General features: G+C 39.2%; 1 long non-coding RNA gene across 1 annotated transcript; it reads right to left on the reverse strand.

Moving 5' to 3' along the window:
* Positions 1–690: 690 nt before the first annotated feature.
* LOC116527005 lies at positions 691–16,273 on the reverse strand. Its single transcript, XR_004258343.1, has 3 exons — positions 16,241–16,273; positions 4,037–4,043; positions 691–798 (listed from the first exon to the last, which is right to left on the reverse strand). It is a non-coding gene; the product is annotated as an uncharacterized LOC116527005 (long non-coding RNA).
* Between the last annotated feature and the right edge of the window lie 808 nt (positions 16,274–17,081).

A 17,081-nucleotide genomic window follows, 5' to 3' on the forward strand; every position in this document is an offset into this window, starting at 1 on the left:
ACATTCGTCTGTGCAAAAATTTCTTGAGCAATAACCTACAAGCACAGGTCACCAAAACAAAAATGGACAAATGGCATCACATCTAGTTAAAATGCTTCTGCACAGCAAAGGAAATAATCGGAGTGAAGAGACAACATACAGAATGAAGAAAATATTTACAAACTACCCATCTAAGATGAAATTGACAACCAGAATATATAAGGAACTCAAACGACCCTATCGAAAAAAAAAAATCTGACAATCTAATCAAGAAATGGGCAAAATATTTGAACAGACATTTTTCAAAAGAAACAAATGGCAGACACACATATGAAAAGGTACTCAACATCATGTATCATCAGAGAAATGCAAATCCAAACTACAATGAGATATATTACCCCAGTTAAAATGGCTTTTATTCCAAAATATAAGCAATTACAAATACTTTCAGTGGAGAAAAGGGAACACTCTTACACTGTTGTTGAGTATGTAAATTAGTAAAACCACTAGGAAGAACAGTTTGGAGGTTGCTCAAAGACTAAAAATTGAGCTACTATATGACTCAGAAATTCGACTGCTGGGAATATAACCCAAAGAAAGAAAATCAGTATATCAAAGAGATATCTGCACTCCCATGTTTGTTGCACCACTGTTCACAGTAGCCAAGATTTGAAAGCAACCCAAGTGTCCATCAACAGATGAATGGCACGAAGGCCCGCGGCGGGTGTTGACGTGATGTGATTTCTTCCCAGTGCTCTGAATGTCAAAGTGAAGAAATTCAATGAAGCTCAGGTAAACGGCGGGAGTAACTATGACTCTCTTAAGGTAGCCAAATGCCCTGTCATCTAATTAGTGACAAGCATAAATGGATGAATGAGATTCCCACTGTCCCTATCTACTATCCAGTGAAATCACAGTCAAGGGAATGGGCTTGGTGGAATCAGCGGGAAAAGAAGACCCTGTTGAGCTTGAATCTAGTCTAGCACAGTGAAGAGACATGAGAGGTATAGAATAAAGTGGGAGGCCCCTGGTGTTCCCCCGTCCCTGCGAGGGTGTGGGGCGGGGTCTGCCGGCCTTGCGGGCTGCCAGTGAAATACCACTATTCTGATCATTTTTTCATTTACCCTGTGAGGCAGGGGTGACGGGGGGCGAGCCCCAAGGGGCTCTTGCTTCTGGCATCAAGCGCCTGGCCAGCCGTGTGCAAACTTCAGGCCAATATCCATGATGAACATAGATGCAAAAATCTTCAATAAAATACTGACAAGCTGTTGTAACAGCACATCAAAAAGCTTATCCACCATGATCAAGTGGGCCTCATCCTGGGGATGCAAGGCTGGTTCAACATATGCATGTCTATAAACGTAATTCACCACATAAACAGAACCAAAGACAAAAACCACATGATTATCTCAATTGATGCATAGAAGGCCTTTGACAAAATTCAACAGCCCTTTATGCAAAAAACCCTCAATAAGCTACGTATTGATGGAACGTATCTCAAAATAATAAAAGCTATTTACGACAAACCAACAGCCAATATCATACTGAATGGGCAAAAACCAGAAGCATTCCACTTGAAATCTGGCACTAGACAAGGATACCCTCTCTCACCACTCCTAGTCAATATAGTACTAGAAGTTCTAGGCAGAGCAATCAGGTAAGAAAAAGAAGTAAAGGGTATTCAAATAGGAAAGGAGGAAGTCAAATTGTCTCTATTTGCAGATGACATGATTGTATATCTAGAAGAACCCATTGTCTCAGCCCAAAAGCTCCTGAAACCGATAAGCAACTTCAGCAAAGTCTCAGGATACCAAATCAATGTGCAAAAATCACAAGCATTCCTATACACCAATAACAGACTTAAAGAGAGCCAAATCAAAAACGAACTGCCATTCACAACTGCCACAAAGAGAATAAAATACAACTAACAGGGAATGTAAAGGACCTCTTCAAGGAGAACTACAAACCACTGCTCAACGAAATAAGAGTAGACACAAACAGATGGAGAAACATTCCATGTTCATGGTTAGGAAGAATCAATATCGTGAAAATGGCCATACTGCCCAAAGTAATTTACAGATTCAATGCTATCCCCATCAAGCTACCAATGACCTTCTTCACAGAACTGGAAAAAACCACCTTAAACTTCATATGGAACCAAAAGAGAGCCCGCATAGCCAAGTCAATTCTAAGCAAAAAGAACAAAGTGGGAAGCATCACACTATCAGACTTCAAACTATACTACAAGGCTACAGTAATCAAAACAGCATGGTACTGGTACCAAATCAGAGATATAGACCAATGGAACAGAACAGAGGTCTCGGAGGCAACACAACATATCTACAACCATCTGATCTTTGACAAACCAGACAAAAACAAGCAATGGGGAAAGGATTCCCTGTTTAATAAATGGTGTTGGGAAAACTGGCTAGCCATGTGCAGAAAGCAGAAACTGGACCCCTTCCTGACACCTTTCACTAAAATTAACTCTAGATGGATTAAAGACTTAAACATAAGACCTAACACCATAAAAACCCTAGAAGGAAATCTAGGCAAAACCATTCAGGACATAGGTGTAGGCAAGGACTTCATGACCAAAACACCAAAAGCATTGACAACAAAAGCCAAAATAGACAAATGGGACCTAATCAAACTCCACAGCTTCTGCACAGCAAAAGAAACAGTCATTAGTGTGAATCGGCAACCAACAGAATGAGAAAAAATTTTTGCAGTTTACCCATCTGACAAAGGGCTGATATCCAGAATTTACAAAGAACTAAAACAGATTTACAAGAAAAAAAAACTAACAAGCCCATTCAAAAGTGGGCAAAGGATATGAACAGACACTTTACAAAAGAAGACATACATGAGACTAACAAACATATGAAAAAATGCTCATCATTGATCATCAGAGAAACGCAAATCAAAACAACATTGAGATACCATCTCACGCCAGTTAGAATGGCGATCATTAAAAAATCTGGAGACAACAGATGCTGGAGAGGATGTGGAGAAATAGGAACACTTTTACACTGTTGGTGGAAGTGTAAATTAGTTCAACCATTGTGGAAGACAGTGTGGCGATTCCTCAAGGACCTAGAAATAGAAATTTCATTTGACCCAGCAATCCCATTACTGGGTATATATCCAAAGGATTATAAATCGTTCTACTATAAGGACACGTGTACACGAATGTTCATTGCAGCACTGTTTACAATAGCAAAGACCTGGAACCAACCCAAATGCCCATCAATGATAGACTGGACAGGGAAAATGTCGCACATATACACCATAGAATATTATGCAGCCATCAAAAATGATGAGTTTGTGTCCTTTGTAGGGACATGGATAAACCTGGAAACCATCATTCTCAGCAAACTGACGGAAGGGCAAAAGATCAAACACCGCATGTTCTCACTCATAGGCGGGTGTTGAGCAATGAGAACACATGGACACAGGGAGGGGAGCACTACACACTGGGGTCAGTTGGGGGGAAATAGGGGAGGGGTGGTAGGGGGTGGGGACTTGGGGAGAGATAGCAAGGGGAGAGATGCCAGATGTAGGTGATGGGGAGGAAGGCAGCAAATCACACTGCCATGTGTGTTCCTATGCAACAATCTTGCATGTTCTTCACATGTACCCCAAAACCTAAAATGCAATAAAGTAAATGGAAAAAAAAAGATGAATGGGTAAATAATGTATCCATTTTTTTTAATCCATTCATTCATTAATATCTACTGGTACATATACACCATGAAATACAATTGGTACAATGGTATCCATTGGTACATATACACAGTGAAAGATGGGATATAGAGTATGGAAGGATTATACCAGAGAAGTTGGGGGGAGAATGTGGGAATGGTTAATGGGTACCAAAAAATGTAATTAGAAAGTATTAATAAGACCTACTATTTGATAAACACAACAGACTGACTATAGTCAATAACTCAATTGTACATTTTAAAATAAGTAAGAGTGTAATGGGTTGCTTGTAACACAAGGGTTAAATGCTTGAGATAATTGATACCTCATACTCTGTGATGTGATTTTGCACCGTATGCCTGTATGAAACTATCTCATGTACCCCATAAATGTATATAGCTACTTTGTACCCAGAAAATCTTTTAAAAATTAAAAAAATAAAAAGGCTAGGCGAGGTTGCTCATGCCTATAATCCCAGCACTTTGGGAGACCGAGGCGGGTGGATCATGAGGTCAGGAGATTGAGACCATCCTGGCTAACATGGTGAACCCTGGTCTCTACTAAAAATACAAAAAATATGTATATACATATTAGCCAGGTATGATGGCATGTACCTGTAGTCCCAGCTGCTTGGGGGGCTGACGCAGGAGAATCGCTTGAACCTGGGAGGCGGAGATTGCAGGTAGCCAAGATCAGGCCACTGCACTCCAGCTTGGGTGAGAGAAAGAGGTTGTGTCTCAAAATAGATAAATAAATAAAAACAAAAACCAAATTTTTTTATTAATTTTTTTTTCAAAGGCTTCAGCATATACACAGATATAATAAATTGGAAAATTTTATTCCTTTTATAGAAATAATATGTTAACTCAAAGGAGAAACTCTAGTGGAGATTTTTTTAATTTATTGAGATCAATATGAATGGTAGGTTGATACAATGGACTTCTCTAATAAGCTCTGCTTTTAAGAATTTTAAAACTTCTAAATAATATGAATGTTACATTCTCTTCTATTTGTGGCTTTAGAGTTATTTTTTTCTTGACATTTCTATCTTCAAAATGATATATTTCCCAAGACAAACAGTGGTATATAAAGGAACAATAAAATGGAAAAAATAGCACTAAAGTTCATTAGTGAGGTTAACCTAGTAATCTACATAAGGTAAATACATAGTTCATTTAGTAAGTTAAATAAATCACTTGAAACCACCTTTGCGAAAGTTATAACAGGAAGAAAACTATGACAGTGCAAGAGAGATAATCTAACCACCCCCATCTTGCCTTTAATTGCCAAACTGCCCTTAAACATTCTTGGGTTTGGGTCAAGCTAATTTTGTGAGACATTTATTTTATAGTTTAAATGATGACAGCCCTTCCCCAAAAGCTAAGACCTTAATAGCTTGACTTTTGTAAAGCTAAGAAAATGCCCTATGTTAAGAGAATGGAAGGTGACTGAATTCTGCTAAGGTATAGCTGGAATGATAACCAGACATTACAATAGAGGTCACAAGATTTGCAATTTCCCTAATCACTCCTATAGATAAAATCACTATTGTAGAATGTAAGAGTGGTCTTTAGAAATATCTTTTCAGTTTTTTGCATTTCAGACCACTGATGGCTCCACGTGGATTCAACAACCACTTCTCTGCCCCACTTAGCAGTGGACTCAGCCCACAAAAAGACCATTTTTTATTGCCCTAAGACTGATCCTCAACCACTCAGCAGCACCAATTCCCTGGTCAATCAAACTATCTTTGAAAAATTCTAGCCTCCAAATTTTGGGGGAGGCTGATTTGAGTTATAATAAAACCTTATCTGCTTAGCCAGCTCTGAAAAAATTAAACCCCTTTTCTCTTGCAATTCCCCTGTCTTGATGAATTGGCTGTATCTGAATATCAGGCAAAATGAACCCATTGGGCAGTTGCATGTAATTCCTATTTAAGGGAGTATGGTAATTATATTAGATTTTGCCCCATGACATATTTTAAAAAATAGTGGTTAGAAATATAAACTTTCAATTCAGACTGCCTGGATTTATAAGATAGCTCAGCTATTTGCTATGTGACATTGGGCATGACAACCTTATAGGATTGCTATAAGAATTACATCTTAAAAATTTATGTAAAAAACTTAATACTGATCTTATCACAGAGGGCCCAAGATGGCTGAATAGAAACAGCTCCAGTTTGCAGCTCCCAGCAAGACCCACACAGAAGGCGGGTGACTTCTGCATTTCCAACTGAGGTACCCAGTTTATCTCATTGGGAACAATTAGGCAGTGGGTGCAACCCATAAAGAGCAAGCAGAAGTAGGGTAGGGTGTTGCTTCATCCAGGAGATGCAAGGAGCTGGGTACCTCCCTCCCCCAGCCAAGGGAAGCTATGAGGGACTGTGCTACTCATGCTGGTACTAGGCTTTTTCTACGGATTTTTGCAAACCACAGATCAGATTTCCTTGTGAACCTACGTCACCAGGGCCCTGGGTTTCAAGCACAAAACTGGATGGCTATTTGGGCGACACTGAGCTAGCTGCAAGAGTTTTTTTCATACTCCAGTGGTGCCTGAAACCCCAGTGAGACAGGAGAACAATCCACTCCCCTGGAAAAGGGGCTGAAGCCAGGGAATCAAGTGATCTCACTCAGTGGGTCCTACTCCCATGGAATCCAGAAAACTAAGAACCACTGGCTTAAAATTCTCACTGCCAGCGTAGCAGTCTGGATTCTATCTGGGAAGACCCAGCTTGATACGGGGAGGGGCACCCACCATGACTGAGGTTTAGTTGGCAGTTTTCCCCTGACATGCTAAGGAGACTGGCAGGTTTGGACTGGGTGGAATTCGCCACAGTGAGACAATGCAGCTGTGGCCTGAATGCGTCTCTAAATTTCTCCTCACTGGGCAGGGCATCTCTGAAGGAAATGCAACAGCTCCAGTCAGGGTCTTACATATAAAACTTCATCTTCCTGGAACGTAAGGGGAGGGGTGGCTGTGAGCGCAGCTTCAGCAGACTTAATCTTTCCTGCCTGCCAGCTCTGAAGAGAGTGGCTGATCCTGACAAGGGGGATTCTCCCAGCACAGCTCACTAGCTCTGCAAAGGGACAGACTGCCTCCTCAAGTGGGTCCCTGATTCCTGTGGCTCGTGATAGGGAGAGGCCTCCTAACAGGGGTTGACAGACACCTCATACAGGAGAGCTGTGGTTGCCATCAGGCCAGTGCCCCTCTGGGACAAAGCTTCCAGAGGAAAAAGCAGGCAGCAATTTTTGCTGTTTTACAGCCTCCACTGATGATACTCAGGTGAACAGGGTCTGGTGTGTGCCTCTAGCACACTGCATCAGACCTGCAGAAAAGGGGCCTGAGTGTTAGAAGAAAGCTAATAAACAGAAATAAACACCACCACCACCAACAAAAAAGGCTCCTACACAAAAACACCACCTAAAGGTCATCAGCCTCAAAGATCAAAGGTAGATAAATCCACAGATGAGAAAATAACTAGTGCAAAAATGTTGAACATTCCAAAAGCCAGAATGCCTCTTCTCCAAATTATCACAATTCCTCTCCAGCAAGGGCACAAAACTTGCCTGAGAATTAGATTGATTAACTGACAGAAGTAGGCTTCAGAAGGTGGATCATAACAAACTCCTTCTAGCTAAAGGAGCATGTTCTAACCCAATGCAAGAAAGCTAAGAACCTTAATAAAAGGTTAAGGGAACTGCTAACTAGAATAATCAGTTTAGTGAGAATATAAATGACCTGATAGAGCTGAAAACACAGCTTGAGAACTTCATGAAACCTATGCAAGCAGCAATAGCTTAACTGATCAATTGGAAGAAAAAGTATCAGAGAATGAAGATCACCTTCCTGAAATAAGGCATGAAAACAAGATCAGAGAAAAAAGAATAAAAAGGATCAAACGAGGCCTCCAAGAAATATGGAACTATGTAAAAAGATCAAACCTACGATTCATTGGTGTACTTGAAAGTGACAGGGAGAATGGAAACAAGTTGGAAAACACATTTTGGGATATTATCCAGAACATCTACAATCTAGCAAGACAGGACAACATTCAAATTCAGGAAATACAGAGAACACCACTAAGATACTCCACAAGAAAATCAACCCCAAGACACATAATCATCAGATTCTTTAAGGTTGAAATACAGGAAAAAATGTTAAGAGCAGCCAGAGAAAAAGGTCGAGTCAACTACAAAGAGAAGCCCATCAGGCTAAAAGCAGATTTCTACAGAAAACCTGGAAGACAGAAGAGAGTGGGGGCCAATATTCAACATTCTTAAAGAATTTTCAATCCAGAATTTCATATCCAACCAGTCTAAGCTTTCTAAGTGAAGGAGAAATAAAATCCTTTTTAGACAAGCAAATGCTGAGGGATTTTGTTACCACCAGGGCTACCTTGCAAGAGCTTCTGAAGGAGGCACTAAACATGGAAAGGAAAAACCAGTACCAGCTACTGCAAAAACACACCAAAATATAAAGAACAATGACACTGTGAAGAAACTGCATCAACTAATGTGGCAAATAACCAGCTAGCATTATGATGACAGGAGCAAATTCACATAACAATATTAACCTTAAACACAAATGAGCTACATGGCCCCAATTAAAAGACACAGACTGGCAAATTGGAAAAAGAGTCAAGATCCATCTGTGTGCTGTATTCAGAGACCTACCTCACTTGCAAATACACACATAGAGGCTCAAAATAAAAGGATTGGAGAAATAGGCTCAAAATAAAGGGATGGAGGAATATTTACCAAGCAAATGGAAAGAAAAAGAAAAAAAAAAAAAGCAGGGTTTGCAATCCCAGTCTGATAAAACAGGCTTAAAACCAACAAAGATCAAAAAAGACAAAGAAGGCCATTACATAATACTAAAGGGGTCAATGCAACAAGAACTAAATATTTATGCACCAAATACAGGAACACCCAGATTCATAAAACAAGTTCTTAGAAACCTACCAGGAGAATTAGACTACCTTACAGTAATAGTGGGAGACTTTAACACCCCACTGTCAATATTAGATTTATGAGAAAGAAAAATAATGATATTCAGGGCTTGAACTCAGCTTTGGATCAAGTGGATCTAATAGATATCTACAGACCTCTCCACCCCAAATCAACAGAATATACATTATCCTCAGCATGCCATGACACTTATTCTAAAATTAACCACATAATTGGAAATAAAACACTCCTCAGCATATGCAAAAGAATGGAACTTGTAACAGTCTCTCAGACCACAGTGCAATCAAATTAGAACTCAACATTAAGAAACTCACTCAGAACTGCACAACTACATAAAAGTTGAACAACTGGCTCCTGAAAGACTTCAGGGTAAATAACGAAATTAAGGCAGAAATCAAGAAGTTCTTTGAAACCAATGAGGACAAAGAGACAATTTACCATAATCTCTGGGACAGACTAAAGCAGTGTTAAGAGATAAGTTAATAGCACTTAAGGCCCAGATCACAAAGCTGGAAAGAACTTAAATTGACACCTTAACATCACAATTAAAGAACTTGAGAAGCAAGAGCAAACAAATTCAAAAGCTAGAAGGCAAGAAATACCTAGCATCAGAGCAGAAGTGAAGAACATAGAAACATGAAAAATCCTTCAAAAAAAAAAAAAAATCAATGAATCTAGGAACTGTTTTTTTTTTTAAACTAACAAAATAGATGCAATACTAGCTAGACTACTAAAGAAGAAGAGAGAAAATAATATAGATACAATAAAAAATGATGAAGGGGATAACATTACTGATCCCACAGAAATACACAATACCATCAGAGAATACTATAAACACCTCTACATGAATAAACTAGAAAATCTAGAAAAAATTGGATAAGATCCTGGACACATACATTGTCCCAACCAGGAATAAGTCAAATCCCTGAATAGACCAATAACAAGTCTGGAATTGAGGCAATAATTAATAGCATACCAACCAGAAAAAGCCCAGGACGAGATGGATTCACAGCTGAATTCTACTAGAGGTACAAAGAGGAGCTGGTACCATTCCTTCTGAAACGGTTCCAAACAACAGAAAAAGAGGCACTCTTCCCTAACTCATTTTATGAGGTTAGTATCATCCTGATACCAAAACCCGGCAGAGGCACACCACCACCAAAAATTTCAGGCCAATATCACTGACAAACACTGATGTAAAGATCCTCAATAAAATACTGGCAAACCGAACCCAGTAGCACATCAAAAAGCTTATCCACCATGATCAAGTTGGCCAGCTTCATCCCTGGGATATAAGTCTGGTTAAACATATACAACTCAGTAAACTTGGTCCAGCACATGAACAAAACCAATAACAAAAACCATATGATTATCTCAATAGATGCAGAAAAGGCCTTCCATAAAATTCAACAACCATTCATATTAAAAACTCTAAATAAACTAGGTACTGATGGAACATACCTCAAAATAATAAGAGCTATTTATGATAAACTCATAGCCAACGTCATACTTAATGGACAAAAGCTGGAAGCATTTCCTTTGAAAACCAGCACAAGACAAGGATGACCTCTTTCATCATTCCTATTGAACACAGTATTGGCTGTTCTGGCAGGGAAATAAGGCAAAAGAAAGAAATAAAGGATATTCAAGTAAGAATAGAGGAAGTCAAATTGTCTGTTTGCAGACAATATGATTCTATATTTAGAAAACCCCATCGTCTCAGCCCCAAAACTCCTTAAGCTGATAAGCAACTTCAGCAAAGCCTCAGGACAGAAAATTGATGTGCAAAAACTAAAAGCACTCCTATACACCAACAACAGAGAGAAAGCCAAATTACGATGAACTGCTATTCACAATTGCTACAAAGAAAATAAAATACCTAGGAATATAACTTACAAGGGACATAAAGGACCTCTTCAAGAACAACTACAAACCACTGCTCAAAGAAGTAAGAGAGTACACAAACAAATGGAAAAACATACCATTTACATGGTTAGGAAGAATCAATATCATGAAAATGGCCACCTTGGCCAAAGTAATTTATAGATTCAATGCTATTCCCATCAAGCTACCATTGACTTTCTTCACAGAATAAAAAAATAACTACTTTAAATTTCATATGGAACCAAAAAACCTGTATTGCCCAGAAAATCCTAAGTAAAAAGAACAAAGCTAGCGGCATCATGCTACCTGACTTCAAACTATACTACAAGGCTACAGTAACCAAAACAGCATGGTACTGGTACCAAAATAGATATGTAGGCCAATGGAACAGAACAGAAACCTGAGAGAAAACCCCACACATTTATGACCATCTGATCTTTGACAAATCTGATAAAAAATAAGCAATGGGGAAAGAATTCCCTATTTAATAAATGATGCTGTGAAAAGTGGCTATTCATATGCAGAAAACAGAAACTGGACCTCTTCCTACATCTTTTACAAAAATTAACTCAAGATGGATTAAAGTAAAACCCAAAACCATAAAAATCCTACAAGAAAATCTAGGCAATACCATTCAGGACATAGGCATGGACAAAAGACTTCATGATTAAAACACCAAAAGCAATGGCAACAAAAGCTAGAATTGACAAATATGATCTAATTAAACTAAAGAGCTTCTGCACAGGAAAAGAAACTAGCATCAGAGTCAACAGGCAACCTACAGAATGGGAGAAAAATTTTACAATCTACCCATTTGACAAAGGCCTAATATCCATAATCTACAAGAAACTTAAACAAATTTACAAGAAAAAAAACAAACAACCCCATCAAAAGTGGCCAAAGATATGAACAGACACTTCTCAAAGGAAGACATTTCTGTGGTCAACAAACACAAGAAAAAAAGTTCAACATCATTGGTCATTAGAGAAATGCAAATCAAAACCGCAATGAGATATCATCTCATGTTATCCAGCCTGGTGATCATTAAAAAGTCAGAAAACAGATTGGGCGTGGTGGCTCATGTCTTAATCATAGCACTCTGGGAGGCCAAGGTGGGTAGATCTTGAGGTCAGGAAATCCTGACTAACACCCTGGCTAACACGATAAAACCCCATCTCCACTAAAAATACAAAAAATTAGATGGGCGTGGTGGCACACACCTGTAGTTCCAGCTACATGGGAAGCTGAGGCAGAAGAATTGCTTGAACCCAAGAGGCAGCAGTTGCAGTGAGATGAGATGGTACCACTGCACTCTAGCCTGGGCAATGCAGCAAGCCTGTTTCAAAAAAAGTCAGATGCTGGTGAGGCTGTGGAGAAATAGGAAGACTTTTACACCATTGGTGGGAGTATAAATTAGTTCAACCATTGTGGAAGACAGTGTGGTGATTTCTCAAGGTTCTAGAACCAGAAATACCATTTGACCCAGCAATCCCATTACTGAGTTTATACCCAAAGGATTATAAATCATTCTACTATAAAGATACACATACAAGTATGTTTATTGCAGCACTATTCATAATAGCAAAGACTTGGAACCAACCCAAATGCCCATTAAGATAGACTGGATAAAGAAAATGTGGTACATATACACCATGGAATACTATTCAGCCATAAAAAAGAATGAGATCGTGTCAATTTCAGGTACATGGATGAAGCTGGAAGCCATCATTCTCAGCAAACTAACACAGGAACAGAAAACTAAATACCTCTTTTTCTCATTCATAAGTGGGAGTTGAATAATGAGAACACATGGACACAAGGAGGGAAACGTCACACACCTGGGTCTCTTGGGAGGTATGGGGATGGGGCGGGGGTTGAGGTGGAGAGCATTAGGACAAATAACTAATGCATGTGGGCCTTAAAAACTAGATGACAGGTTGATAGGTACAGCAAACCACCAGGGCACATGTATACATATGTAACAAACCTGCACATTCAACACACAAATTCCAGAACTTAAAATTTTAAAAAAATAACAATACTGTGCTGTGCACATTGGTATAATGTGTAGTTATGAAATGTTAGCTAAGCTATTATTATTACTAATGAAGTCAAGGCCAGGCTTTATTATTTTAATTTAATTACAGCTGCCACGGATCTTGTCTACTGGATTCTGTTTGAACACAGTGAGCATCTCCCTTTGCCCAGCCTCTTCTGCCTTAGGGTCAGTACCACCAGACTTTTGACTGTAAAGTGACCCAAAGCCAGTGTTATGGCTTCTATCTTAGCCTTCTGTTGCTGTCTTAATTCTTGGGGTTTGCATTGCTTCCGTAAGCAATGTCCCCTTGGAATTGCAGTCCTCTAAAAAAAAGAGAAGAGCTTGACCTCTGAACACTTATGAGGATTTGGGCACTGTCTTTGCTATCCAGCCCTCTATCTTGGTCTGTGGGTTCTGCCTGTGAGATCAGTCTGAGAGCAGCTCCTCCAACTCTCACCTTCTTCTCTTTCAATAGCCTGAGTCATTGCCTACATAACTCCTCTATTCCTCAAGGCAAAGAGTGCTCCAACTCTTTTCTGAAAGGGGATGAATAACTATTTCAGTCTATGAGAGTCATATGGTCTCTGTAACAACTGTTCAACTCTTCCATTGTCGTACAAACATAGCCATAGAGAATACATAAATTACCAGGCATAACTGTATTTGAATTTTTTTTTTTACAAAAATAAAATTTATGTAGGATCTGTGGGCTTAGTTTATGGAGCCCTGTTAAGGATCTTCCCCTTTCAGCTTACTTTATTCTTGTGAGACTCCGCAATCTCAGGACCATTGTGTCAATGGTATGACATGGGCCAAAAGTAGGGCAAAAATAAATTTATTTCCCCTTTTAATCTTTTTTTTAAAAAACACATTTTTGAGTTGACACTTAGAATGTATCTCAACCTAGTTTTTCTCCATTCTCTACTAATAAGTGACTCAAGTCTCTGCTCCCAGGATTAGGATCTATAAGCAACATAACCAGAAGCTGTCACTGATGGTTAGGGACACCCTGGAGGGAGTGCACTACACACTTGTAGTATTGTCTTAAGCTAGCGTTCCCTATCTGGAAGCAGGTGGAGTTTCAGGCTTCTCATCATTGTAAAAATAATGCAATCACCATCTCTAATTTGAAAAGGCTCTCAGAAATCAAACCTTAAATATGCTGTTGGTAATTCACAAAGAGAGAAGCAGGTCTCAACTGAGAAAAAGGAATTACTAACCTCTGGGGTTGCTTTTAAGAGTTAATGACAGAGCTGAGAACTGCTCCTCTTGTAATCTGAGGCCAATCCTCCTATTGAATTTCTGCTTTGGTCTCATGAATGCTTTGGTCTCTTGAAGCCAGCCTGATCAAAGACCATGCTGTATTGCTTAATCCCTTCTCTCTCTTGTGCGTATTCATTTACTTCCTCTCAGCTGAATTGTTTTTAAACACACCTGGGAGTTCTCCCAATTAACACAAAAGCAAAAATAAACGAATCTTCCTTCTTACCCTCTTCCCCATACCTTCTGTCTCCTCTTTGGTTGTCTATAATAATAGTCAGCATTCATGCCACTTACCTCTCTATCATTTTCTAACCTCATCTTTCCACAAAATCAGCTTGTTAAAGTAACCAATAACATGCAGATTGTTAAATTCAATGAGCATTTTTTCTCTTCTCAGTTTGATTCTGAAAAACCTTTGATATTGTTGACCTCTCTTTCTGAAAACATTCTATTAAGTTGGTGCAAAACTAATTACAGTTTTTGCCATTGAAAGTCATGGCAAAACCCATAGTCACTTTTGCATCAACTGAATACTTCCTGAGTTTCCTTAACAAACCTCTTCCTGCATATTTTTTTCCTTTCTCTTGCCGACCACTCACACTGTGCATTTCAGTGCTACATTTTCTCATCTTTACTACCTGAGCGTCATGACGTTCTTACATCATGCTAACCACTAGGCAAATACTAGAATAAAATCTAAATTAATAAATGAAATGCTATAATTTTGATGTACCAAGGATGTAGGGTGCACTGGTCTCAGCCCCTCTTCCTTCCTGCATTCTAGTTCTTAAAAAAAAAATAGAGTCTTGTGTTTGAATTCTGAGTATGTAGTCTTTTTTTACCATGATAGCAAATACCCACATCAGTGAAGCCCAATGGAAACTTTGTATTCACTTAATCTTTAATTGACTCTCCTAAAGCTTAAATTCCACTCTGTCCATATGGCCCTCTCCTCTCTGACAGATCTCTTGGGGCCAGTTCCAAATTATTTATCTCCCCCCCTCTTATCTTGACTTTATGACATCTGTCAGTTGAAGAATAATTTTACATTATAAGACTTTTATGATAGCAAATCATACTAATGGCTCCAATTGATTCAAGTACTCGCAGGACAGGTTTCATAAGAGAGTAAGACTCTCATTAAACCATTAATACTACAGGTAAAGGGGCCCAAGGCCCCAGAATATGGGCTGTGTGATGGGTGGTATGATGGAAAAGGCAGGCAAGTTCAGATATACCAGCAAAAATAAATCTAGAAACATGATTCTTAAATTAATTGAAGTAAATCCCAGGTAAGGAAAAAATGTTATGCTACCAAATATTTCTACTCTATTATTTTTGCCTAAGACTCTTTTGAGTCTGCCCTGAGAGCCACCGTCCAATCTTAACCTTGAGAATACTGACCATTTTTCTCCAGGGATACAATTTTGGCCTTCATTTCAGCATAATGGAATGTCTGATAATTTCATGTCTTTGGTTCTCTGCTGTGTTGTTTGAAAATTAACCATGGATCAAGAGTTATAAAATAGAAAAGAAAAACAACTAGACAGTATTAGTGAGACCTATAACAACACTCCAACCAGATGGTAGCATTTAAGATAGATGGCAAATGCCAATTCTGAGGCAATCCTGTAAGAATCTTGTGTTTCCCATTGGAGAATAATGAAGTTTTCATATAATTTGCAGCTTTAACATTGCAAATCCAACTCTTGGGAGAAAATTGGGTGAATCACAAGTGACCATTGCTTAAATTTCACATGAGTAGTAAATATGTTGGCTGTGTTGGTATTATTCAAAACTCAGAGCCACAAAATACATTTTCATACCATTTTATTTGTAGAAGAATGACACAATTATTTTCAGAATAATTAACTCCTCAGTTTAGTGACAATTATGTTCCATTATAATAATTAAAATCATACCCTACTATTTGGATGAACTCAATAGAATAATGATTTCTTAGGGGAAGATTTAATCGGATCATTATTTTTTTATCCAGCATTAAAAATATCTGTAAATTATTTCAATTTATTGTACTACTGCTTAATTTTGAATTTTCTAGCTGTCCTATGGAAAGAAATATCACAAGAAAGATGGCAGTCCCAATCTACCCTTGAACGACCTGTGCATAATAATTGTGGCTGGAGGGATGCCAGGGCTTGGTAAAATGCAGAACTGATGGCTTGGCATAACAGCATGGCTGCAGCTGGTGGGAGCACCTGAAGTCAGGTGGGTAGGAGCAGGAGGTGAGCAGAATAGTGGTATTTCAGAGGAATTGTCCATTGAAGGAAGAACCCTGGTAAATGTATGGGTAAATATCAAATGCTCTCCTGTGGATGAATTTGGTCAGAGCTTGGAAGGGAATTACGGCCCTTGGCAAATGGATTGGAATTCAAGAGACCACTTCTGCTTGAAGGAGAAACTGAAGTGGAAAGTGCTAGACCAATAAAAGAGGGGTAGGGAAGAGCTAAGCTCTTTTGAACACTGCAGTGTTCTAGTTTACCCTGAAGCACATCAGACATGGAAATGATAGCAGTGAGATTATCAACCCTACTTAGGTAGACTCTATATTGGTAGGTACTACTGTAGCTACAGCTATGTCGTAGCTTGAATTATTTAATATACTGGATGTAGAAAGTGGGAAATGACTATTCAGATTCACTCAGGAAGGCGTTGGAGGTCTTAAAAAGAAAAGCCTACACGCCCACAATCCAGCACTTTGGGAGGCCAAGGTGGGTGGATCACCTGAGGTCAGGAGTTCGAGACCAGCCTGGCCAACATGATGAAAATCTGTCTCTACTAAAAATACAAAAGTTTTCTGGGCATGGTGGGGGGTGCCTAAAATCCCAACTACCCAGGAGGCTGAGGCAGGAGAATTGGTTGAACTTGGGAGGTGGAGGTTGCTGTGAGCTGAGATCATACCACTGCAATCCAGCCTGGGTGACAGGAGACTCTACCTTGGGGGGTGGGGGGGCAGGGCAGGAGTGAGGTGGGGAGGCTAAACCCAAGGTTTTCAGGCAAGAGAGTAAGAAGCAATAAACCCCGAAGTACACTTATTTTTTAGAGAAGGATAGGCTGCTGGCGGCCCCCTGTGCATGCCCTCTCAGTGTGAATGACTTAAGACTAAGAGGTAATTTGTAAACCAAATGGTCAGAGCCCATTAGACTGAAAGATCTACAGAAGCAGAAACTAAGCACTTAACATCTGCTACATAGTAGGGGTTTTATACAGAGTTGCTGAAT

The sequence above is a fragment of the Sapajus apella genome, unplaced genomic scaffold (assembly GCF_009761245.1).
Source record: "Sapajus apella isolate SASKATOON/1434 unplaced genomic scaffold, GSC_monkey_1.0 scaffold52, whole genome shotgun sequence".
Lineage (NCBI taxonomy): Eukaryota > Metazoa > Chordata > Mammalia > Primates > Cebidae > Sapajus > Sapajus apella.